This window comes from Ictidomys tridecemlineatus, chromosome 5, assembly GCF_052094955.1.
Source record: "Ictidomys tridecemlineatus isolate mIctTri1 chromosome 5, mIctTri1.hap1, whole genome shotgun sequence".
In the NCBI taxonomy this organism is placed as follows: Eukaryota; Metazoa; Chordata; class Mammalia; order Rodentia; family Sciuridae; genus Ictidomys; species Ictidomys tridecemlineatus.
Genome location: NC_135481.1, coordinates 183,575,194 through 183,600,863, shown reverse-complemented (window position 1 = coordinate 183,600,863; position 25,670 = coordinate 183,575,194). Strand labels below are relative to the sequence as shown.

The window sequence follows — 25,670 nt, the reverse complement described above, 5'->3', positions numbered from 1 at the left end:
TATGAACATCAATGTGGCAGTATCCCTGTAGTATGCTCTTTTAAGGTCTTCATGGAACAGTCCGAGAAGGGCAATAGCTGGGTCAAATGGTGGTTCCATTCCCAACTTTCCCAGGAATCTCCATACTGCTTTCCATATTGGCTGCACCAATTTCCAGTCCCACCAGCAATGTACAAGAGTACCCTTTTTCCCACATCCTCGCCAGCACTTGTTGTTGTTTGACTTCATAGTGGCTGCCAATCTTACTGGAGTGAGATGGTATACTAGGGTGGTTTTGATTTGCATTTCTCTGACTGCTAGAGATGGTGAGCATTTTTTCATGTACTTGTTGATTGATTGTATGTCCTCCTCTGAGAAGTGTCTGTTCAGGTCTTTGGCCCATTTGTTGATTGGGTTATTTGTTTTCTTATTGTTTAATTTTTTGAGTTCTTTGTATACTCTGGAAATTAGGGCTCTATCTGAAGTGTGAGGAGTAAAAATTTGTTCCCATGATGTAGGCTCCCTGTTTACCTCTCTTATTGTTTCTCTTGCTGAGAAAAAACTTTTTAGTTTAAGTAAGTCCCATTTGTTGATTCTTTTTATTAACTCTCGCCATGCACAAAAGTCAACTCAAAATGGATCAAGGACCTTGATATCAAATCAGAGACTATGCGTCTGATAGAAGAAAAGGTTGGCTCCGATCTACATATTGTGGGGTCGGGCTCCAAATTCCTTAATAGGACACCCATAGCACAAGAATTTATCAGAATTTTTTAAAAAGATGTTGGGTGTTTTATTTTTGTCAGCATTAGAAATGTGTGTGTGTGTGTGTGTGTGTGTATTTTTTGGTTGTAGATCGTCACAATACCTTTATTTATTATTATGTGGTGCTGAGGATCAAACCCAGGGCCTTACACATGCTAGGCGAGCGCTCTGCCACTGAGCCACAACCTCAGCCCCTAGAATTATATATTTTTATTAAAAAGTCAGTCTATTCAGTTTTATCCAAATTTATTAGCACATATATAGTATTACTATTTTATCATTTTGTTGCTTTTTGTGTCCAGTTTTTCTAATTTTATGTGTTCTGTAATTCATTTACTTTTAGAATTTTCACTTTTCACATAGTCACAGGAATTTTTAGTTGAAATATAAAAATTTAAAAAATACAAAAGGATATAGTAAAGAGTCAGTTTCCCATTCATTCCTATCCTTAGGCAAACAATTCCTTCTTAGACAGCAACTCTTGCCAATTTGTTAATGAACCCTTCTAAAGTGTTGTGGTTTTGGCTTCAAAATAACTATTATCTTTCTTTTAGAAAATTGCTCTGGATTCTTTTTTCCTCTCCCCTCAGGATTTTTAGCTGTGTATTTAGTTTTTATTCTTGTTTTTGTACAATACTCATTTTAATAATATTTCTTAATTTACGTAATTCTTAATTGTGTTTTTGTCATTATGCCTTCTGTTATGGAATATCTTTGCTTCTTTGTAGCCTTTAAGCAAATTTTCAAGGTGAACAATCTTTGAATTTCCCTAATGTTAAAAATAACATTTGTTTCCTTATTAACTTACTACCATCAAAGCTGAAGCAGGAACTTTTCTTCATATTAGCAAATTCAGTTTCTTTCTTTTTTGATATTCTCTCTTCCTGTTCCTTATCTGGCCTCCTGCCCACCAGTTATTTTTCCTTTCACATTTTACATTTATTCTGTGATGTATATTAATTCTTCTGAGTTTCAGCCTAGTATTCATTAGTATTTTGCTCTTTTTGATTCATTGAGTTAGTTATTAACCACTTAGGCCTCAATTGGAGTTGATAAGCACTGAGCTAGGGGCAGGATATACAAAGATAAGGACAGATCTGTCCCTGCTTTCAAGGTCCCTTTTTTGCTTGAGTAAGTGGCATGTAACTAACAGAGGCAAAAGATGTGATATATCAGGTGTATTGGCGGCACGAAGGAAGGAGGGAGCCACATTTGATGAGTGGGCAAAGGTATTCTGGTACAAGCATTATTGCTTGTACCAGCAGGGCTTTTGTGAGACAGGATAAAGTGAGAGGGTGGGGCTTAAGGGTCCCCTAGTGCATCAACCCCTTCTTGGGAGAGTGGCTGGAGATGAGACTGGTCAGAGAGATATTGGAGCCAGATAGTGACACACCTTGAATACCTGGCCAACAAATTTCCATTTATAAACTGTGAGTTGTAGCACAGAAGTTTTAAAGCAGGGGAGATCATGCTTAAGTTCCTTCTTAGAAAGCTAACTTCAACTGCACTAATGAAGCACAGACTTCAGGGAGGAGAAGCAGTTAAGCAGCTGTGGTGGTCATCCAGGTGAGAGGTGTCTACAGCTTGAAAAGGGAATAGCAGTGAAGATGGAGAAGAGAAGGTGAGGTGTTTTGAGGCAGAATCCAAAATGCTGGTGCCTGACATGGTGGGATTGATAATTAGGGGATGCCTCCAAGAGGTTTTTGTTGGTTTTAGGGAAGGTGATGATAGATGATGGAACTATTGACCAGTTTAAGTAGTGAAGTCAAAGTTGTGTATATGGGAATACAGAGACTAATTTGAAGAGAGGCAGAGGAGAGTTTATTTTAGGACTTGTTGAATTTAAGACATCTGAAATTAGGTGTCTAGGAAAATATCTAGAAGCAGATGGAAATATGAGTCAGAAGGAGTTGGAGATAAGGTGTGAAACTCACTTTGATCCTGAGGGGCAATGCTGAAGCCATAAGAGTAGATATAAAATCTCCCCCAAGAAGAACATGTAGCCATAAAAACGAAAGGTCTTAGAATGGGCTCTTGGCAAAGATTAGTTTCTCTATGCACAAAATCAAAATATATTGAGCACTATAATATGTGTTCGGCACAATATCTAGATATTTTCATATGGCTTTTTTTTTTTAAATCTATGCATGGAAATTATACTTTGTGGGTCAGGACACTTAAGACTCCAAGGCATTGTTACTAAGCTAAGAAGTGGAGTTGCAAACCAGGCCTCAGTGCCAAATCTATGATAGAAGAAGGAAAGGAAAAGCAGAAAAGTGATATGGAAGAAATGATTGCCTACAAGAAGCAGCGGTCAGCAGGGGCCATGCGCTCAGAGATCAGTCGGATCAGGAGAAGCTAAATCCCTGGTTTTTCAGAAAACTGATAGTGATTCCAGAGTCCCCAAGTCAGCTTGTGCTGGAGTCAGGGGGGGCGGGGTGAGGAAATGCAGATGCCCTGAGGAGTGACAAGGCACATGGTTGGAGGTAGCTTCATTTTTGTTTACAGATGGCAACAAGAGATATTCTGATTTGTTTATTTGGTTTTTCTCTCTTTCTTGAGGTTTTCATCTTAGATTGCCATGTTTCTAGACTTTTTCTGCTGGAGGGGGGTGGTGGGGGAGGGAGGTGGGGCAGGGGGATTGCTGCATCCCTTTCCTGTAATCTACTGGCTGAACTTGTTTACTGGGAGCTCTTTTTTTCTGTTTTCCTTCTGCACATTGTTTTCAGATGATTTTAGGCTGCAGACACCCTGTTATGCCTCTTTTTGATTGTTAATTATGTTCCTGGGAGCTCCTTCTGGTTTCTTCTCTCAGAACTTTTCATTCTGAAAGTGGTTTTCTTGTAGTTTGAATTTTTTGTTCAAGTTAGCTTCCTCTAGAACTCTAATTCACAGGTTGTGTCTCTTCTCCAGATAACAGTTTGCTCATGCATTCTATGACAACAAGGAGCTGTGGTGTTAAGAGCCTGGGATCCTGAGTTTGAATTCTGTCTCTGCCTATTACTAGCAGATTGATCTTGGACAAGTTATTAGCTTGTGTCTCAGTTTCCTCATCTATAAATTGGAAGCATTAGGAGTATCTATCACTAAGGATCATGGTGAGAGAATGAGCATGTGAAGTGTTTAAAATGAATGATATCCAATGTGTATCATGTTGCTAGTTGCTTTTGTTGTTGTTATTGTTCTAGGGGGAAACAGTGTGAGAGATGACCTCCTGATTGTCATTTGGGCTGTACAAATAAGTGATAAACTTACAAACTATTGAAATTTTATTTAATGTATTCAAGTAGATAAATCTAGGAAGCAAGTCATATGCCTTCAAGTTTTTAAGAAGTTTAGCAAAAATGAATTTTGATCTTAGTCCAGATGTGGCATCTGGAGTTGCAGATGTCCACTGTGTGACCTCACTCTCCCCATAGCAGTTCAGTTGATATTACTTAAAAACAAGGCCATAAAATTTTAATTTCCACCTTACAGAAGAGTTCTTCCAAAATTTTTTAAATGCTTGCTCTCATAACTGTTCAGTCGCCTTATCCGCAAACAACACTTTTCACTTTTATGCCCATCTTAGTTCAGCTGTTTTTACTCCGTTAGAAGAACTTAAAAAATATTCAAGGTAGTCTTGCTAGAGGAGATCCCTTTTTTTCACAGTTGGCTTAGATGAGGTGAAGTATATTGTCTTATCTATGTGCTTGTTGTTCTGTTTTGTTACTAGTATTTTTGTAGGAATGAATGTTATTAAATGATTTTCTTATATCCATTGAAAGGCTCTTTAGGTTTTTCTCATTTAACTTTTTGATTTTGTGTCATATTTATTTTGAACAGTCATTCCATTCTGGGCCAGATCCTTATTCGTTTGGTTCTTCTTAATTCATTTAATTATTTTTGTCGGTTACTAAAAATATTTTAAAAAGTCACTGGCCTTAAAAAAAAAAAAGAGAGAGAGAGAAACTTGCCAGCACACAAAATTAAGTAAGTTCCTGAAGTCCATGGTGGAATGGGATTTAAGTGCATGGTATCTAGTTCCAGTGATATTAAACAAGGAAAAAAAAAGTTCAAATGGAATATATATCAAACTCTCCATAGTGCCAACCTCTGAAGATGGGATTATGAAAGGTCCACAATGATTTTTTTTTAACAACGAAGAGAGATATTTTATAAACAAAAAAAGTAAAACTGAACAGATAAAATAAAATAACACAGTGCTTATATTACAGAAATCGTAAGGGAAATCTTATAAACTATATTACAGAAATAGTAAGGGGAAATCTTATAAACTCCTTAAGGAGAGCGAACAGGTAATGGATAAGAAAGCCAGTAGTTCTTTAAGAAATCTTTGGTGGAGCCAGGCACGGTGGCACACACGTGTGATCCCAGCAGCTCATAAGGCTGAGGCGGGAGGATTTTGAGTTCAAAGCCATCCTCAGCAACTTAGTGAGGCCCTTAGCAACTTGGTGAGACCCTGCCTCTAAATAGAATCTAAAAAAGGGCTGGGATATGGCTCAGTTATTCAGTCCTTGGTACCAAAAAAAGAAGTCTTTGATGGAGCCGAGCATTGTGATGCACACCTGAGATCCCAGTGGCTTGGGCAGCTGAGGCAGGAGGATCCAAAGTTCAAGGCCAGCCTCATCAACTTAGTGAGACTCTGTCTCAAAATAAGACAATACAAAGAGTAGGGATGTAGCTCAGAATTTTCATAGTCTCAAATAAATTACTCTAACATATTTGCTTTACTCTAAAGGAAAATATGATAACTTAGTGGAAAAACCACCTTAATCAAAAGATCAAGAGCAATATCACCAGCAAGTAAGACATAGTAACATATTGAACCCCATACTGCTAAGAAGAAAATAACGTCATTTCTATGGTATTTTAGCCCAAAATACATAACCTCAGTGTAATCAGAAGAAAACACCAGGAAACTGCAATCAGGGACAGTAAACAAAAACACCAGTTAATATTCTTTAAAAATGTCAAGGACATGAGTGATAAGGAAATACTGAGGAATTGTCAGACTGCAGGACACTAAGGAGGATGACAACTAAATATACCAAGGATCCTGGATAGGAGTCTGGAACAGAAAAGTGACATTGGTAGAAAACACTGGTATAATTTGAATAAGGTTTTGGTTTAGTTAATAGCATTATATCAATGTTAGTATCCTGCTTCTGTTAAATATGCTATGGTTATGTAAGATTCTAACATCAAGGGAAGCTGAATCAGGGATATATGGAAATTCTTTGGACTATTTTTGTAACTTTTCCAAAAGTCTAAAATTAGCTTTAAAAAAATCTCAATAAGATTCCTTATAAAATCTGCCTGTTTTCTCTGATTTTCCTTTCAATTAAAAAAAGCCCTCATAGGGTTAGAGAAACTATTTGCTCTTGGTAGAAACTGGCTTATGAATATAAAAGAAAGTTTAGGTAAATTCTAGTGATGACTTTCCACAGAGTTGCCTCTAGGCTCATTTTCTAATATATTTAATGGTCTAGAGCTTTTAAAAACATACACTATTGAAAAGCCATGCTGAAGGGAGGATTTTCCTAAAATTTTTATGAGGCCAAATGAGTAGAAAATTAGTTAATACAAGCACTTAACAAAAAAAATTGTAAATGGGTCTTATATATGGGTCCCAAGATATCACTTAGTACCATGGAGTTCTCTGAAGATATTGCCTCACTGTTTGCTGCTGAGGCGAAGTCACCTGAAAATTGGTGCATATCCATGCAGGTGGCCAGACCCAAGCTGTCTCTGGAGGCATGTATAGATGAAGGTCTCTACATTGTCATTTGGGGAACAGCCAAACTAATGCACTGTGGGCAGAAAAATCTTAAAATCTAGGAGTTGCAACATGCTTAGATGAAAAATGGTGCACAGGGATAGAAGACTCTGGGAGTCTACATAGAGTCTAGGGGATTCAGAGAATGAGGCTCTGTCAGAGAAGATCTTGTGTGCTCTGCAGGAGGGGAGATACCACATTGGCCTGAGGGAGACATTCTGGTTGCTGGGCATGCTAGACATGTGAGTTGAAGACTTCTAGGGAGCTCTAAGTTGTTCCTCAGGCATCAGTCAGATTAGGATTCTGTTTCCTAGATGCTCTGATATTAGGAAGACAGCTCTGGATGAATGACAAGAACAACAAGGCTCCTGGAAAGTTATACCCCTTCTACAAATGAGAGGGAAACCTATTTTGTCTTCATTCAGTTTGGTTGGTGTCAAGTCATTTCTACCTCCACTCAATTAAGGATTGAATAACCTTTTGGTGAACTATAAAGATGAGATTTCTGAATTTACAAAGTTAGGGACTATACTTATTCCATCAACAAGTATTTTGTGAGAAAGCATTACATGCTAGACACTGGATTAGGCCCTGAGAATACCACAGTGAGCAACATAGTCATGGTGCTTGCCCTCATGGAGCTCATAGACCAGGAGTTGTTACTCTTAGCCTGAATTAACCAGCTCACCTACTTCACTCAAAGGTGCTTCCACCAAAAAGCCTTGGTTTATATTTAAAAATAGTGCCTTTAACTTGTTATTAAATTTTAATTTATTTTAATTGGTACATTATAATTACACATAATAGGGGGATTCATTATTATTTATTTGTACACGCACATAACATAATTTGATCAACATCATTCCCTAGCATTTTTTCTTTCTCTCCCCTGATCTACTTGCTCAACTCTACTGATCTCCTTTCTATTGTTTTTATTATTTTAATTAGCACATAACACACACACACACACATATGAGATTCATTTTGGCATATTCATATACAGACATAGCATAATTTGATAGATTGTATTTCCTAGTACTTCTCCATTCCCTCTTTTCCCTCCCTGTCAATCCTCTTTTCTATTCTATCAGTGTTCCTTTTTAAAATAAAGTTTTAAAATAAATTATTATTTCTACTTAATATCTCTCCCATTGTGTTGAAAAGATGTTTTCAAGTGTACTTAATATGTTTAATTTATATAATTTTGAAGCAGCACTTGGTTCCTGTAGCTGTAAAACCTGCCCTTGGCCTGATTGCTCACCTCAGGCTGCGATGTTGGAGACACTTTGGTAAGGCTTAGTGGGTTTGCTCAGTGCGATGGCAATCAGAAATGTGTTTGCAATCAGAAATGTGTTTACCAAGTCAGTGTGGCCAGCTGGCAGCATCCAGGGGAAACAACTTTTCTTTGCTGCTGCACGGACATTTCTCCCTTTCTGAATTTAATCTCTTGGGTCAGATTCCAAGTTGTAACCTCAAAGCAGTGAACCAACTAAAGCAGTGTTAACTAACCCAGTTTCACAACACTGTTAGTAATCTCTTTCCTGGCCCTTCTTCCAGAAGCTCTTTTTATTAGTAGAGATACATCCTCATGCTGTAAGTTGGTAAAAATTACTATGAATTTCTAGGGTTCTATATAAAGAGTACAATAGGTAACGAACAATTTTATTAGAAAAACCAAGGATAAGTTATTAGTTGACATAATTAATTTATAAGACTCGGCTCTGCAAATCCAGTGGAATATATGAATAGAGGATCATTTTTTCCAAGTTCTTCTGCAGAATCAAAGTCTGTATTAATCAGCATAGCTTTCCACCATCTGATCCTGATCCTGCTGATTCAAAAATTCATACATGAATTTCCCAACTGACCTGAGCTGCCTTTTCTTAAATTCTAACAAGCTATACTATATCCTTTCACATTACTGAGGTTGTTTCCCCTTCTCTGCTCCAAATTCCAGTTCGTCAAATGCCACCCTTCCCTTGAATCCTTCTTTGGCCTTCCTCAGTCTCTGCCTGAAGGATTCCAAGTCCATTGTCCCCACTTATCTTTTAGCATATATCCAAATTTGCCTTGTAATGACTGCCTTCCCACTCCTGAATTATCAACTCCTTGAGGGGGCAAGGACTTCCACATTTATCTCTATGTCCTTTGAGTACCTAGCATAGTGAGTTTGTTAACCTTGAATGTTTACACTGTTCTAGTTATTCTCTAAGCACATATATATAAATTGTCATTATCATAACCCCATAAAACTTTAAAGATTTTGCCCCCTGCTACACTGGTGATAACTGGTAGAGCTGGAGTTTGAAGCCAGGCAGTCAGGAGTCAGGGCATCCAACCACTACTGATGCTGGAATCATATACTATAATACTGTACTGACACATCAGCAGCTAGCTTTTATTGAATACCAGTTATGTGGCAGGTACTAAGCTAGGTCTTATGTGTTATCTCAGTTCTCACAAAAATCTCAAGGTGCATGCAGTTGGTATTCCACAGAGGAAGAAACCAAAGTATAGAGGGGTTATAGTATAAGTTAAGCAACTAATACTAGGCAATACTATAATGTGGGTCTAGTAAGTATTTATAGGTGATTGAGGAAATGGATTAGTGATCTATAGGAGAGGGTTCAAGAAGAGAAGTGATGTGTATTGAGTGCCTTCCACTTTTTTCCAGTGGACATTTTTTTCCAACATTTTATTATGAAGAATTTCAAACATACTGCAAAGTTGAAAGAATATTATAGCAAGCAACCATACACCCACTACCTGGTTTCAATCATTAATATTTTAGTGTATGTACATCTCATCCCTCTATCCAACCATCTACCCATTGTGTTTTTGAGGAGTTGTCTCCTCTGTATTTCAGCATGCATATCATTAAGTAGAGGTTGTTATTTGTTTAAAGGTTTATTTTTTTGAGGTAATATTTGTGTGTTTTGTTTCTAAATTTTAACTGTATATTTGCCTGATTTTGACAAATGCATAACATGTGTAACCCAAATTGTTACCAAAATATTATCATTACCCAGAAAGGTGCCTCCCTGATCAGTGCCCACCCCTACTTCCAGAGGAGTATCTTTTATTTTTATATTAAATATAGTTAAATTCTGTCATGTTCTAAAAGAATTTAAGGTGACTCACTGAAGTCTCAAAAATAAAGCAAGAAAACAAATGAGAAGGAGGTGGAAAAAATGAAACTAAGGAGGAATACTAAATTGTATCAGAAGAGTCAAGAATTTTGCAAGTAATATGTTACTCATCCTCACAAGAGGTATACACAATTATTTCTATTTTATAGGTGAAAAAGCTATAAAGTTGTGTAGCTAATAGGTAATAAGGACATTTTGACTCCAGAATCTATACTTTTCCCACCTTAGCCTCCAAAAAGCAAGACAACAGGTAAAACAAAAATTTATTTTATTTTATTTTTTGGTACTGGGAATTGAATCCAGGGACACTCAACCACTGAGCCACATCCCCAGCCCTTTTTAATTTTAATTTTTTTTTTTAATTTGAAGACAGGATCTCATTAAGTTGCTTAGGGCCTTGCTAATTTGCTGAGGCTGGCTCTGAATTTGTAATCCTCCTGCCTCAGCCTCCTGAGTCACTGGGATTATAGGTGTGTGCCACTGTGCCTGGCTACTAAAATCTTATTTTAAATGTTAACATGGTTTCAAATAATAGGTATTTGTAAAATTGTGTTACTTCATTTTGTTGGTCGTTTAGCCATGGGAAATGGCTAGAGTAGTGGCACTAAGATAGTCTTGTAGTCCTTGCAGAGTACTTTAAAGTTAAGGTTGATTTTGAGTTATCCTGTGCAATTCTACGGATGGGATTCCATGTTCTCAACTAGAGAAAAAGGCAAGTTTTCTAGGACTGGTAATTAAGAGAGGTCTAGATGTTGTCCTAGGGACTGCTAAATAGGGCCCTTATAATATCAACAAGGAAACATACATGAAAGACTCTTGGTTAATTCTTTCGCTTTTGACTTTAATAGTATTCATTTTCAATTGTATTAAGAAAGAGTGAAAGAATTATAAATCTCTGATGGGAGAACTCAGAAATCATCTACCTTCTGCATTTAGTGTTGTGTCTCTTTTATAATCATAGATTAGATATATAAAAAGAGAATGCTGAAGAATTGAGGATTACTTTATGGTTTCTTAGGTTTCTCACTTGAAGTGCCAGAAAAAGGCTTGAACCTGTTATAAAAAGGAAGGTAGTCACAGGGCTCCTGGATAAAGTTAAGGAGAAACTGAAAAAGAAAGGAAGATAAATATTATTAATTTGATAATTATGCAGCAGTATAAAACTGAAGAATTTCTTCTGATGAGGCTCCCAGTGTGGTAGGATGATATCTGTTTTTACTCTGTTAGGCTGGGGGGCACCAAGACATACTCATGTGGTCTTGGATAATGGAGTAAGGAAACACAAGAACTAACTCAGTGGCCAGACCTGTGGAGACCTGGAACAGTGACTCTAGAAATCACTTGAGGTGAGGCAGGTGTCCATCGGACTGGCTCCCCTGCCTGTACTCTCTCCTCACTCCCATCTCTGTGCTTCTCCATTCCACTTGCACTCCCCCTACCCCCACACTCCTGTATTTCATACTAAAGCTTGAAAGAAGGATATTTCTCTTCTGCCTGTGTCTCTAGACCTCTATAGAAATGGGTGGATAGCCAACTCACCAGTAGAAAGATCCATATCAGTGTGATGCTCCCAGTAATAAAGATTAGTTCTTCCCCATAGGCAGCAGCACAGTTGTCTTTAATAGACTGTTTTAATTAAAGAAAAAAACTTTATAATAACATTATTTCCTGACAATAAAAGCATTATTTTTTATGGTAGATAATCTGAAAAGCATACTCTGTTACTAATAACTATAGTATTCCTTTCAGCCATTTATTTAGAATTGCTTATATAAAGTATGAAATCATGCTCTATACATTTCATATATTGCCTTTAGAATATTTGTTTACTGATTTATCATGTCTTATTAAATAAGACATTAAATAAATTTCCTATATCATTAAAAATATTCATAAGCATCATTTAAAATATGCATTGATAATCTGTTGTATGGACTATATTTAGCTTACCTATTTTGTCGAATTTGAAGAGAGTTTCTTGTGAACAGCATGTATAGTTGGGTTGTATTTTTGTCCACTTTGCCAATTTCTGCCTTTTAATTGGCGTATTTAAACTTAACATTTACATTTAAGGTGATTATTCTTGTATTAGAGCTTTAATTTTTCATTTTATAATTTGTTTTGTTTTCCATTCTTCTATTTCTCTTTTATTGCCTTTCTCTGGGTTATTTGAACATTTTTTTAGGATTTTATTTTGACTTTTAACAGTGTTTCTTAGTATCTCTTTGTATTATTTTCTTAGTGATTGTTTTGGGTATTATGACTTGTATGTGTGACTTTTTACAGTCCACTGATATCAACATTTTACCACTTTGAGTAAAACATGGAAACTTCACTTTCATCTAGGTTCCTTTACTTTCCCCCTTTTAAATATAATTGTATTGGTCATCTGATTATATTATGATTTGGGCTTTAGTCAACACATTTGATTTATAAAATTCACTATTGTCTGTACCCATAGTTTTGCTTTTTATTTAGTTCTTTATTCCTTCTTGATGCTCCAGGATTTCTTCCTTTATTATTTGTTTTCTTTGAACAATTTCCTTCAACCATTCTTTTAAGGGTAGTTTTTTTTTTTAATGACATAGTGTTTTTAGTGTTTTTTCTTTTTCTTTTAATTCTCATCTGAGACTGTCTTTTCCCTCCAATATTGACGTATAGTTCCACTGAATTTGGAATTCATGGTTCATAATTTTTCAGTACTTCCTTTTGGCCTCCATGATTTCAGATAGGAAAATCTGTTGTCATTTTGAATTGATAGTCCCTTACAAGTATCATTGTATTTATTTGCTTTCAAAAATTTTTGTCTCGGGGCTGGGGATGTGGCTCAAGTGGTAGCGTGCCCGCCTAGCATGCGTGAGGCACTGGGTTTGATTCTCAGCACCATATAAAAATAAAATAAAGGGGGGCTGGGCTCAAGTGGTAGCGCGCTCGCCTGGCATGCGTGCGACCTGGGTTCGATCCTCAGCACCACATACAAACAAAGATGTTGTGTCCGCCGAGAACTGAAAAATAAATATTAAAAATAAAAAAAAATAAAATAAAATAAAGGTACCGTGTCCAACTAAAACTAAAAAATAAATATAAAAACAAACAAAATTTTTGTCTCTTATTTTCAGAAATTCTATTATGATGTGTCTCTGTGTAAGTTTCTTTGACTTTATCCTATTTGAGGTTTGTTCACCTTCTTGAATTAGTAGGTTTATGTCTTTCACCAAATCTGGGGAAATTTTAGTCATTTATATTTTTGAATACTCTTCTCACCCTCTCTTTTTCTCCCTTGGGAATCAGATGATATGAATATTGGATCTTTTGTATACCCTCACAAAGCTACGTTCATTTGCTTTTGGCCCATTTTTCTCTTATGTTTGGATTGGATAAATTCTATTGATCTATCCTCATGTTCACTGATTCTGTTCTTTCCATCCTATTATTGAGCCTTTCTAGTAGGTTTTGTTTACATTTATGTTATTTTATCTTTCTGTTCTATAAATTACATTTGGTTATTTTTTAAACTTCTGTTTCTTTGATGAAATTAAATTTTTTTCCCCACTTATTTCAAGAGAACTTCTAATTGCTTTTTGAAGCATTTAAAAATCCTTGGAAGTTGATTTCAACATCAGATTCATCTCGGTGTTGGCATCAGTTGTCTTTTCTCATTCAAGTGCTGATTTTCCTGATTCTTGGTATTACCAATGATTTTCAATTCTATTGTAGATAATTTATTAGGAGATTCCAGGTACTATTTAAATTTCTATTTTATCAGACACTTACTCTGCTTTGGTTTAATCCATGGGTTGGTGTCTACTTTTGTGGTTCCAATGCCAATGTGCTTTTCAGAGTTTTTGTAATACTCTTTTGGTCCACTTGATTATGTGGTGCTGCTGGTGCACTCACTGGTCTCTTGGTGCTGTCTGAGGCGAGTAAAGTTTTCCCAGGCCATGCTGCCTGGTTCCTCTAGATGTGGGAGAGACTCATCTTGCTGGGGAAAAAATATTTCCTGGAGGCCTTGTAGGGAGGGGAGAGAATTCCCCAGACTACTCTGTTATTGTCAGTGGGGTCCTGAGATTTATTATCCTGTTGGTGCTGGCAACTGGCCTGTTTTATCAGTGGAGCTTCCATTCAGTCCAAGGCGTTGTTAAGTTGGGGGGATGGTAAGTATTGAGTCTGCACCTTTGGTTGAGTAGGGGAAGGGAGTCACAAGATATCTTGCTATTGTTTTATTCTTCCAGTCCTGGGGTCCCTAACTAGTTCACCTTCTTTTTAGCATTTTTCAGACTTCTTTTTCTGTTGCACCTTGTGTTTTTCCAGGGTTTATAATTGTACTTACAGGGAGGTCAGAGGAGAAATGAGCTTATATCATCTTGTCTGGATCCTGACAATGTCTGTTTATTTCATCTTTTAGATAATAAGATTGTTTTGAATGGTGAATACTTTAAACTTCATGAAGTGAAGTGGAAAGAGGTTGGAAAAGGAGGCCTTCCAGCAACATTGAAATCTGAAAGGCCCACTCACTGCACAGACCCATGGGCCTCGGCCTGGTTAGCCATCCAGTACACACTATTACTCATCTGTCTTCTACTTGCTTGGCTGGTGATGTCACATCTTCATGTTTGCTTTAAAGGCAGGCTTTTCTTGTTGTTCTTATGTTTGTTGAATAATGCAATAGTTTGTCATACTTCTAGAACTATTAAAACATACAGGTCACTTTTGTAAGGCCTTTTCTTCGCTTGTCTTTTTGGTCATTATTTGTCTCCCTTTTGGTAAAGATTTCATCTTCAATTCATCTCCACAAGCTGTATTTGTGACTTAACTGTAAGGTATTTAATTTTTAAATTTTTTTATTGGTGCATTATACATAATAGCGATTTGTTGTTATATATTTGTGTATAACTCAACATAATTCAGAAGATTTTTTTTGTGAATTTTTATTTCAGGACTATGAAGCAATGACCAATTTTTTTTTCTATAAATTAATGTGAAAAAAGTTTTGTTTCACTTGTGAGTGAGGATTTGAGATCATCTCAGTTCTTTCACAGTAAATGTCCTTTAAAAAAAAAGTGAGAAATTCTTTATGTTGAAAGGCATGGGTCATTTTTGTATCGTTTACAATAGTAGTTTTGTACAAATAATTTCAGGTTAAAATTGCATACAATTTATTCCCACCCATTTCCTTTATTGGCTGTGACACACAGGAATTACGCCCATTGCTTGACTAACCTTTTTGACCTTTTGTTACTTGGCTATAAATTGACTTGGGTCTTTTGCAAAAACACTGTGTAGGGGGGGGGAGCTTTTTGTTAGAACCCAGCCAATTCCTACTTCGGCGCAGAACAGTTTGTTCTCCTGAAGAAATGAGCCAGTTCAGTGAACAGAAAAACATAGCCATAAACTGGCATCACCAAAAACTGCAGAAACGATTGCCCACATTTATTCCACAGAATAGGGAACTTTAAAAAGAATGAGACTCTGCAGAGAGAGAAATAGTTTTGAGCTCCACCAGATTTTAGGTAAATATAATCAATTCTTTAGAGTGAGTTGGAACCACATAAAAGGGGTTTCTTTTCCTGAGCTTTGGCAGTCACCAACATTTTTAACATTTTAAATGGGAACAAAGTAGAATTCTCCCTCTGCCTGCTTCCTCTCAGGCCATATTGAAGTTAATATGCCCTGAATTTTATCTTATCTACCCACCAGGCTGGAAGCAGCTTCTGTTCAATAATACAAACACTTCCCAAGTGGCTGCTCTGTGGAAAGCTGAGTGTTGGTCCATCCTCCAAAGAAGATATTTATAGTGGTCAATGAATTATAAGAAAACATGAAAAATCATTTTATGGTAGTGGGGCAAGTGCATAATAGAAAGGGTATAAGACATAGTACAAGACAGAACTAGATCATAGAGTGGAGCATTTGAGTGAGGTTTGGAGACTGTCTAGGAGTTTGCCAAATAAATAAGAATATTCTGGGAAAAGAGAAGCAAATAATGGGGGAGTGGTAATGTAGCAGGGGTTTAGGGTACTATAAGTAGAATTATACCTGGTTATAATGTAAGAGGAGGGAAGAGAATGAAACTGGAGGGGACGGGGCTAGATACCATGCTGCTCAGATGTTGGGTGAAATAGCTTGAAATTTCTCCTGTAGGCCATATGAGGTATAGAAATGCTTGAGGCCGGAGAATGAATAACCTTGAAAGGGTCAAGGTGGGAAGGAGTTTGCAAAGAGCCGTGAGCTCAGAAAGGGCCCGTGGCCCCAGACTAAAAAAGGACTAATTTGTGGTGCTGGTATTGTGGCTCAGTGGTAGAGTGCTTGCCTAGCACGGATAAGGCATTGAGTTTTGTTTTATTTATTTATTTTAAATAAATAAAACAAAGGTACTGTATCCATCTACAACTTAAAAAGAAAGAAAGAAAGAAAGAAAGAACGAGAGAAAAGACTATGACACCATCCTGAAATGGGTTCTTGCAGTAAGTCACTGAAGACAGTGATATGTGTTCTGGCAAATACGGTTGTGATTTATAGGACTACATGGGAATGACAGGGTGCAGGCAAGGTAGGTAATGAAGTTAGTGCAACAGTCTAACAGCAAGAGGAGAAGTGTTCAGGGTCACCTCTGCAATTGGGTACAGGACGAAAGGAGGGAGGCAAGAAGCTCAAGACCTCTACTGAACTCTCAAAGGCACTTTCACATATACTGCCTTATTTAATTTTCATAGTGAACCCAGTGCTGTTTGCACTCAAATGGTTCCCATCTGGGGTTTGGGAGGTTCAATACTTCACCCAAGACCCAACTGACTACACTAGGAAGTAGCCAAGTCAGGGATGGAACTCCAAACTCAGTGATATGCCACTGGAAATAGTACTTGCTATAACTGAGTCACAGTGCTTAGCAAGCCTCAAAATGTATACTCTTTATTAGAGCTCACAAATAAAAATAGTTGTACCACTAATACATAGATATTAGTGTCAATGCTAATATAATAAATATTTCAAAAGCCTATTTATCTTCTTAACCAGTTATCCTCTAAAAACCTCAGATACACGATTTCATTTCTTAAAATCTCACCATTGTGGAATAATTGGTTTGGAGGAAGACCCAACCAAATTAGCCCAAAGTGTAAATGAATACATATACTTAAATGTTCAAGGGTGTATGTGTAACAATTTATGTTAGAAAAAAACTATAGCTTTTAGAAACTAAAGAACCTTTTAGAACTAACATGAATTGATGTAAATTTTAGTCAATGTGTGCTTTAAAAGGTCTCAGAAAACATTTTTCAAATAACTGTATATAAAGAAGGGGTTTACTCAGCAAAAATCACCATTAGTCAAGCCCCAGGACAAATGAATGGTTGTCTCTATGCAACATTCATTCTTCAGTCATGAGGTCATGGATTCCAGGGGCAGGTCCCAGGAGGTAGATGGGAAAGGCCCAAAACAAGCCTAGCCTACTCTGTGCTGGCCAATAGATCACCCTCTCTTGAGTTACCGAAGCACCGAGGGCTGGGGTAATGGAATGTTGTAAGCTGTCTCTTCAGCAGCTCATTTTCACCCTTCATTTGTTTTTCAAAGTATAACCAGAAATAATAATGAATGTTTCTGAGATAGAAAAAAATGTAGAAATGTGGGGAAAGTATCTAAATCTTAAATATCTTAATCTTGAATCTATATTATTTTACTGCATCACTGGTAAAAAAAAAATGCTAGGTTTTTAGGAAAAATCAATATCTAATGTGACGGAGCTGTGAAGCTGTAGCATGTTCCCCTGCCCAAACATAGTTACTATTATATAAAGCTCAGGAATAGAAAGATAGCTGTGCTCTCCTCTAGTGGCTACCGAGCCGAGTGGGAGAAGTGGTTATGTAACTGGATGTGCTCATTAGTTCTGCTGTGAATTCACACAGCTGGGCCTCCTTGGTCCTTTGTTCACCTCAGTGTTAACTCTTGCTTCCTTAGTATCTTTAGGGCCTGTGCCTGGCACATAAAGGAATGCCAGAGACAGGGAACTCAAAACACAGAGCCTGACAGTCCGCTGGAGCAAATAGACCGTAGGGAAAGTGGTAACATCTCCCATAGCAACAAGAGGCTGTGGATTGTGGGAGCTCCGAGACGACACAGCACAGAGGAATCCACGAACTAAAACTGGGGCTCTGATCATACTGAGAGGCCCTTTAGTCTGTGAATTTGCCTCCTTTTACCTCACTTTTCTCCTCTATAAAAATGATTGTAATGTCCACTCCATGCCCAGGTGTTACATGATGTTGTGAACATGAACGTGGTAACTCATTCAGTGTACCATGCCTAGGATTGGCACTCAGTTAACATTTTGGAAAATATTTATTTCTCTGCTACTTTCCTTTCTGTAACTCCCCTGCCCTAGCTCTACCATGTTTTCTTTTTTACTGAGAAATATGGTCCTATTTATGAACTCTTTCAGTAGCTCTCTTGAACCTCAAAATTCTCTCATCTTCACTTTCCCCTTCTCTCCTTTCTTCCTGCCTCCCAGGAATACACAGCTCAAGGTAGAGAGATGAGGGGATGGGAGATAACCTGAGAAGATAAGGATGGCATTGTTGTCAGAGACATATCACAGATGAGAATTTCTCCTAATCCACATCCCCTCAAGTCTCCCAGATAGGTTTGAATATTCCAGGCAATTGACTACCCTGCATCTTCCTCCCTTGCTTCAACTTACCAAAAGGAAAAGAAAGTAAGGATTTGGCCTTTCCAAGTTGCCTAGGTGTAGAATTTATTCTCTCCTCCTATAGACATTTCTACAGCTGGGAATTCTTCAGAGATTCCCCCATCATGTGCTCTCTTTGGGCTCCATCTGTCTTGCTTAATGTAGTCAGAGTTCACACCTGAGGAAGTTGATAAGCAGGTCTCTCAGAGCCTGCTCCTCCTCTTCTTCCTTCTTTCCTGGTCTCCACTTCTTATTTTGCTCCTCCCCCCAGTCAGTCATCCACGTTTCTGACACATCTTTATCTAATGTGGTGGTTCTCAACCAGGTTTAGGTATGCCCCCCCAGCAGACGTTTGGCAAAGTCTCAAGACTTTTCTGGTTTGTCACAACCTGTGGGCAGTGGTGGTGGGTGTATGCTACTGATGTCTAGTGGGTAAAGGTCAGGGATATTGCTAAATATCCTACAATGCACACACAGGACAGCACCCAGAACATAGAGCTCTCTGTTAACGAGGCGGAGAAGCTCTAAGGGTTTCTTATGTAAGCACTCTTCTGTGTGTGCCTGCCTCTGTGTCTGTGCTGTGGAACTTTTGCTGAACCCAGAAGCTCTTCCCTCTGTGACTTCCCCTTAAGTCTTCCTTCATCCCTCACTCTAGTCAGAGCTGATCCTCTCCCTAGCATTCTCAACCTGCCATGATGGTTCATTGTAGTTCTTGCCATCCTTTGCCCTCTGATAGCCCCCTTTAAAGTAACTTGTTTTTTCTCCTAAGAGAGCAGAGTACAGTTTAATTGTAATGAAGATGACCACCCAAATCCCATATATTATTATCATCTATGAATATTCCATAAGCCAAACCTTGGCTCTAGAAGAGTCAGAAGCACATAGTGGAGTAAGCAAAGGACTTGGTGTCAGGATATTCAATCTGGTGCCCAATTATAATTTTCTAGCTCTATGGCAATAGGTTTGAATATTCCAGGCAATTGATTACCCTGCATCTTCCTCCCAATAGACAACTTTCTTGAGCTTCAGGTACTATATAGATAAGAGAGGGATAATGTTCATTTGCTGAGATTGGTTGAGTCTGTGAAGAGATGTTAGCATGGAACCTGGTACATGAAGCTGGAAAATGAAACCAGGGTTCAAGATGTGACCCTGATATTAAACTGTAAAGAACAGATACTATATTTGATCTTAGCCAAAGGACTGAGAAGCAATTTGCAACCCTGATAATAGGAAGTTAGCTCTTGGAGAAAATAGAATTGTTTTCCATTTCCTGGATGGTGGCATTCTTAATTTCAGGTGCCCCCCCAATTAGTAAACCTCATGAAAACAACTAGAAGCCCCACTGGAGCAGGATCTATAGCACAGTATTCACTAGAGAAGTTCTAGAAAATGTTGATGCTTTTCCCTAACCCCATGGAAACAGAAGGAAATCCCATATGCTTACGACTCCTGGCTGTTTTGTAAAGGAGGTATTTCTCCCTTTCCTGAATACTGGGACCCTAGACACATATACTGAAATTTGGGAGGTCTGCTCTGACCAGCTACTTTGTAAAGAAACTGCTGAGGCATGAGAGGGACACTATATTTATTTACTCCCACAGATTTCTGGTACATGGAGACCAGCACAGAGGAAGTGGCATTACATTATGTTCAGGCATTTATAATATATTTACTGTTTCCCACAGTGCAAGGAGGCTAGTTACAATTGATCCCCATGACCATTTTCATATATGCTTAGGGTAAGAGTTAAAACAATCATATAAATCTTCAAATATCATCTATTATTTGTTCAGAGAATTTCACACTCCCTTCAGACCTGGCCTGTCTCTAAAACAGAGAAGTCTGTGCATATCAGAGAAAGAAGTTGATTCTATCCATCAAGAGATCTTGGAAAGGCCATAAAGCATACAGAAATGTATTTCTGTCAGAGGCTAAAGAATGAAGACATAATACATAAATAATACATAAGACCCATGTCATGGGTCAGAGGCCAGAGACAGTTTGTGTGTCAGCGTTGACTGTGTTCATGTAGCTAAAAGCAGCATGTGTGGCACCTCTTAACACTGTGTGCTGCCCTTGACTTCGCCTCAGAATCCCTAAGGTACTTTGTTCTACATCTCAAAACTTAGCTCTTCACTCAGATATACTCTCTTGTGCTGTTCACTCTTATGGGTTGTATCTGTTTTCTCGTCAGCCAGAAGTGCTGTGGGTTAAGAATCAGGACTACCTACCTGGTTTTGAGTGTGAGCTAGACTCAGATCGACAAGCCTATAGCTTGTGGACCTGAGTCTAGCTACTGAGATATTTAAGCCTTGGTTTCTCAATGCAGAAAATCAAGTTGGTACTTAGCTCATGGTGTTCTGATGATCAAATTAAATGAGAAAATATAAGTAAAGTAATTACAGAGCTGAGATTGTGGCTCAGTGGTAGAGTGCTTGCCTAGCATGCATGAGGCACTGGGTTTGTTCCCCAGCACCACATAAAAAATAAATAAACAAAAGTAAATAAACTAAATAAACAAAAGTATTGTGTCCATGTATAACTAAAAATATTTACAAAAAATAAAAATAAAGTAATTGCAGTGTCTTACATATGATCATTTTATTCAGTTATTGATGATGGTTGTACTGCTTGAGAACAGATAGATACTCTATACCTTTAAATTCTTTTCTATTTCTATGATATTTCTTGGCACACAGCTAAGTATCTAGTAGCACCCATTTTTTTTTTAATTTAAAGTGACAGATACACATATGCACACACAAATAGACACTCAAAGGATAGTCTGAAAATTTGAAACATTCCAGGGGTCAAAGGTTTTTAAAGTGATTGAGGGGCTGGGGATGTGGCTCAAGCGGTAGCGCGCTCGCCTGGCATGCGTGCGACCCAGGTTCGATCCTCAGCACCACATACCAACAAAGATGTTGTGTCCGCCCAGAACTAAAATAAATAAATAAATAAATATTAAAAAAAAATTTAAAAATAAAAAATAAAGTGATTGAGCCCATTTTTAGAAATTTGAACAAAAGCTACTTCAGTTTCTACTCTTTGCAGTAAGTTGGATCATTTGAAGGGAAGACTTCTGGACCATACCATCTTAGTCCTGTGCCAAACAAACTCTCACGACTTTCTGTCAGATCCTCTGCCTTCCAAGGGGAGTCCACATAAGAATGGCTGACAGATATGTTTTATTGTACCTTTCCAAACTAAGCCTGTAGGCCTCACTTTTCCTTTTCCCCTCACAGTTCCAAGAAATGTTTCCCTGTGAGTTTCCCTCCATAATTTGCCTCTTTCTAAGCATACATGTTCTTTTTCATTAATTATAAAAATAGTATCACTCAAACTATATTTTTCCCTTGATACTGGAACTCAGGGTCAATTTCAGTGCCAGGAGAGGATGAAGGACCTTCTAATTATCTCCCCTGACTCCCTATCTACCACCTCCCCAATCCCTTCCATAGCAAATAGACAATGTTTATTTTTGTTTTCTGATAGGGATGTGTAGATTGGTCCTTCCCCAGCTTCACAGGTGGGTCTTGATTATTTAATCAGGAAACCCCATATGTGTTGCCACATTGCTGAATTTTGGTGGTCAGTGCCAAGGGGGTTAGTTCAGGGGTGGGTATGTGACACACTTTAGACCATCAAAATGTTTGCTGAGGACTTTGGGAAAAAGGCTCCCCCATCTTCTGACAGGCCTCCCCCAAACCAGCCCTATTTCTTTTCTAGATGTTGTAGGGACATGAAGCCTGGGAATGCTATGACTAGGGAAACTACCCTGGATGTGGCTAAAATAGCACAAAGAAAACAGATACTTGTTTTTGTCATAGATTCCCTGAATTAAACTGAAGCCACTTAACATCTGAACTTTCCTTTTGCATGTGCCAGTGAACTCTATTACCCAAGCCATTTTGAATTGGATTTCTTACTTGTGTCTTAGAATACAAATGGCACTTGGTATGTATATTTCTAAATTTTGTATATTAGTGATTCTAGACAGTAGGCCCAAGACCTTACTGTGAAGAAAGGGGGACTGGGTATTGGAGGGACTTTGTTTTCATAAGGCATTATTTGTGTATGTGAACATACTTCTGCAAATTAATGTCTTACCTATATATGCAGTAATTTTTTTTTCAAATTTATCTTGCTGGTTTTTTTTCAATTTAAGATTTAATAAACAAGGATATTTTCATTTAGAGTAGTAGCTAAACCACCAAGATCATTAGCTCAAGCACCATAAGTCCAACACAGTCCTATAGTTAAATCTATAACATACCACATATCCATTTTCTTCTTATTTTGAGAAAAGCAAACTTATACACTGATTCTGGACACAAGTCCAGATTCAAAGGGGATAATATTTCTTCTTCTTTTTTTTTATTTTTTTATTTTTTTTTATTGGTTGTTCACAACATTACAAAGCTCTTGACATATCATATTTCATACATTAGATTGAAGTGGGTTATGAACTCCCAATTTTACCCCAAATGCAGATTGCATATCTTGCTGTTTTGACTAATGAAATACAGAATTTAGATCAACACTGAACTTATAGGTTTTGTCATCTAAAGGACAAAGATGTAAAAGCGTCATGTAAATTTCTACCAGAAGTTGTTCATTCTGAAACATATGTTACAAAAACCCTACAAGTTCAATAGTTTTACCTAAGTTTGTACTTATTAAATCTTTTTGGTAGAAATTTTTGACACAAGAAGCCATTGTTTAGATAGAAGTTTCCTCCTTCTTCCCTTTCTCTGAATCCTTTATCATTCTGATTCCTTCTGTTAGTCTTATATGAGTTACTCAGACTCTATTAGAAATAGTTGAGATATAAATTCTAATTAATTTTATTTAGATGGATACGTTAAGATTCAACTGGATTTTTCAGGCCCTATATCTGAGTTCTACATATATGCAAACCTTATTGAAATACTTTAGTATCAAGGGACCTAAACTGAAGTTCAGTCCCTGTACCACAAATTGGGTTTTTATGGGAATGCCTGTAATTATTGACCCCCATTTTTGCTGGTAAGCAAGAATCTGCAGGTGAACTCCTGTAGTTGATATATTTAATGTGTATTGACTGTGTGCACTTCGCCATTGGTGTATCTGAGAGGTCTGGTCTTAAGCCCTTACCTTGGAGGTCTTAGTTTATTGCAGAGAAGTTATAAGTCAGGGCTGTTTTGTAGGGAAACACATCAGTATATCATTCTGGAACTTCTTTCTTAGAATTACTCTGCCAGAAGAAAACACTGATATTTTATGCATGATAAATGTTGATTACTGCTGTTATGAATAGACTTGTTTGTTAATAAAATATAATACACTCAGATGCCTTTCTTTTTACCTATATTATTCTACCACTACTCACAATCGGCAATTCTCAGTCTTTTTTTTTTTTTTTTTTGGAATACACAGCAGGTTTTGGCCACAGATCCTAAATTTTTATAGCCCCAACTGGGTATGCCTGTGCCTATACGTACACTTATACACACACATTACATTTGCTGCAAGTAGACCATTATAGTAATTCAAAATTGTAACTTTCTCATGGAACAGAGGCTGCCTGCTGGGTCTGCATGGGTGTAAATGAGCTAGTTAAACTTTATTCACTTTTCTCCTACTCAATAAACTATAGCTGAATGCAAGTGAGAGAGACTTATAGGACAGCCTTGAACGGTCTCCCAGTTTGTTCAAAACAAAACAGAAAACCTGGTATTTCACATCAGAGGTAACAGAGCCTCACTGAACTCCTCAGTAGTGTGCTGCCCTGTGTGCTGCTTCTATAATGCCAGCTGGAAGGCCAGGCCAAGGCAGCCAGCTGGCCACGAAGCCCTTATTCTAAGATTGTGCTGCCACTCTCTTGTGTCACTGGCGTCAGAAGCAGAAGGGGCTTGCTGCCCAAAAGGCTGTATTCAAGCAGTGACCTATTTTTACACTGTAATCAGATTGGGTTTCTCTTTTTCCCTCACATTCTTTTCAGTGCTTGAGAAGCCAGTTCCCTTTTACCTCTTGGGCTTGATTGTTTTTCAGTTTCATAGGTCACTTTTCTTTTTTTAAAATTTTTGTTCTTTTGGGGTATCAGGGATTGAACTCAGGGACACTTGACCACTGAGCCACATCCCTAGCCCTATTTTGTATTTTATTAGAGACAGTGTCTTACTGAGTTGCTTAGCGCCTTGCTAAATTGCTGAGGCTGGCTTTGAACTCCCGATCTTCCTGCCTCCACCTCCTGAGCAGCTGGGATTAAGGTTGTGCATCACCTCGCCTAGCCATGACATAGGTCACTCTTAACTCAGGACAATAATATTTGTTCCTTTTCTTCACTTGGAGTGTAGGGGTTGATTTATATTTGTCCATTTTTAACACTTGAAGATTGGGAATTGAGTATAAAACAGAGCTAAAAGAAAGCATGGACCAAATGAGGTTAGAGGATTTCTAAGGAAGAGCAAAACCATGTAAATGGATAGAGGGAAGGCATTTGGGATTGTAAATCCAGGGTTCTGCTTTTTCAAATCCTAATCATGCACATCAGCTAATGACTTACTTTAGTCATCAAATTTTGCTTGAGACGATATGTGCTAGGTGATAGAAGTATAATAAAAAAGTATAGCTCTTCTCATTTCACCATCTTTCCCTACCCCTTTTCCCCCTCCTCCTCCTCCCCTTTGCCCCATTCAGAGTTCCTTTACTCACACCTTCCCCCATTATGGATTAGCATCCACTTATCAGAGAAAACATTTGGCTCCTGTTTTGTTTTTTTTTTCCCTGCCGGGGGTGGGGGGGGATTGGTTTATTTTGCTTGATATTCTCCAACTCCATCCATTTACCTGCACAATTTTATTCTCTTTTAATGCTGAGTAATATTTCATTGTGTATATGTACCACAGTTTCTTTATCTAGGATGCTTCCTCAGTTTGGCAATTGTGAATTGTGCTGCTATGAACATTGAAATGGCTTGTGTCACTGTAATATGCTGTTTTGTTTTTTTTTATTTATTTTTTATTTTTTTTATTGTTGGTTCAAAACATTACATAGTTCTTAATATATCATATTTCACAGTTTGATTCAAGTGGGTTATGAACTCCCAATTTTACCCCGCATACAGATTGCTGTATCACATGTTACCCTTCCATTGATTACATATTGCCGTTCTAGTGACTGATGTATTCTGCTGTCTATCCTATTCTCTACTATCCCCCCTCCCCTCCCCTCCCCTCCCCTTTTCTCTCTCTACCCCCTCTACTGTAAATCATTTCTTCCACTTGTATTATCTTGTTTTACCCCTCCTTTCCTCTTATATGTAATTTTGTAT

General features: G+C 37.7%; 1 protein-coding gene and 1 pseudogene across 6 annotated transcripts in view; one reads left to right on the top strand and one right to left on the bottom strand.

Annotated features, from left to right (window-relative positions):
• Positions 1-25,670, top strand: part of Zhx3 (zinc fingers and homeoboxes 3) — a 138,097-nt gene that overhangs the window by 60,215 nt on the left and 52,212 nt on the right. The window lies entirely within an intron of this gene.
• On the bottom strand, positions 19,467-19,567 carry LOC120887103 (U2 spliceosomal RNA; annotated as a pseudogene).